Source organism: Aphanomyces invadans, assembly GCF_000520115.1.
Source record: "Aphanomyces invadans strain NJM9701 unplaced genomic scaffold supercont1.39, whole genome shotgun sequence".
NCBI classification, from domain to species: domain Eukaryota; phylum Oomycota; class Saprolegniomycetes; order Saprolegniales; family Verrucalvaceae; genus Aphanomyces; species Aphanomyces invadans.
In genome coordinates, this window is record NW_008580184.1 from 346,371 (window position 1) to 347,958 (window position 1,588).

The window sequence follows — 1,588 nt, forward strand, 5'->3', positions numbered from 1 at the left end:
ACGGAGAAAAGCATACGGACGCAAAATGTCGAGCCTTTCCTCCTTTGTAAGGGCACGTGGGGGCTCAGCCTTGACAAAAGCAACGACTAGTTCTTGCCGAGACCAAGGCGAAATTTGCTGCTTCATTTTGGGACAACTTTCGTGATACTGCGCCACGTGACATTATCAACGTGGATGAAACATCTGTTTGCTACAATATGCCCTCGACAAAGACTCTTGCTAAAGTTGGAGGAACGTCCAAAGTTGACAAGAGCCAAAAGCACTCCGACAGGATACCTCGGACGTGTTCATTGCGTAGGTTGCAAAATGACCATTTATCAACTGCTAAGGGATTTGCACCAGCTGTTTCACGGAAGCCTTCGACTATTTAGATTGTTCGGTTACGGGAAAATATTTGTTATGGGGGGACTTCAAGTTCCACAGTTGAAAATGACTATCATTCTTACCTTTCTTCGAGTCTATCTCAAAGACTAACTTGGTTTTAGAGTAATCTATTGATAGATCCTTGTGTGCTATGGATAATACTATCCACATACGAAATTTGAGATAATTTTGTGTTGATTTGATTAAATTATGGCCATTTGGTTCCTCGATAATGTGGGCCACTTAGGTCAGGCGACAAAGGTGGCCAGTCCATCGTAACCACACCGTTGTCAAGCAACGACGACGTCGTTTCGTGCGATGGGTGGATTGATGCACCGTCTTGCTGAAAAGACATTTCTGCCGTACGACATGTCCATGGAAGTCTTTATGTGCAGCTCTAACATTCCCGAGTACGCGTCGCTGTCCTGGCGGCCGTCAAGAACCGTCAGACTTGTTGTGCCGTGCGCCGAAAATCCACCCCAGATCATGCCTCCGCAGCCACCACCTTGACACTTGGAGTAAATCCACTATTCTCTACGCAAATCATGCCAGTAATATTTCCAGTCGTCGGGGCCATCAAGGGTGAATTACTTCTCATCCAAGTAGATGCATTGCGACTAATCCGACATACTCCACGTCACCTTTGATGCAGCCGATTTTACACGATTTCCCATGTGATCGTTGATGAGTAGTGGCGCTTCACGTAGCGCAGGTTGAGGTGGGAACTAAGGAGAGCTCGGACACGTCGTGAAGTCAGGGGGCAACTCCAACATGCTGGTGAGCATGGAAGAGCTAAATTGGCTGGTGGACGAGTGGTGGATCAATTGCCGCTGGTCGGAAGTCGACAGCTTTGGTATCTTTCCCTGCGCTTCTTCTTGCCATAGCTGTTGCGATCTCTCAGAAACCTCGTCAAGAGGTTGCGTGAACGTCCACTGTGCCGTTTGATATCGTCGATTGATCAATCCTGTCAGCTTCAGATGGTCCAATTTGCAGGTCATTTCGACAATCTTCGACGAGTTATCCGAAATGTCCTATGTGTGATTCCACCACTGTATGTTGCAAACCACGTCGAGGTCGACCAATCCGTAGTATATACAGCGGATCTTAATTTTCAACTTCATGTCATATTACCTATTACAACTCGAAAAATTGTCGATGATACATGTCGTCCGATGTCGCCGACATCTTGTTGAGCGTCAGTTGGGTTTCACAGCGACATAATAGA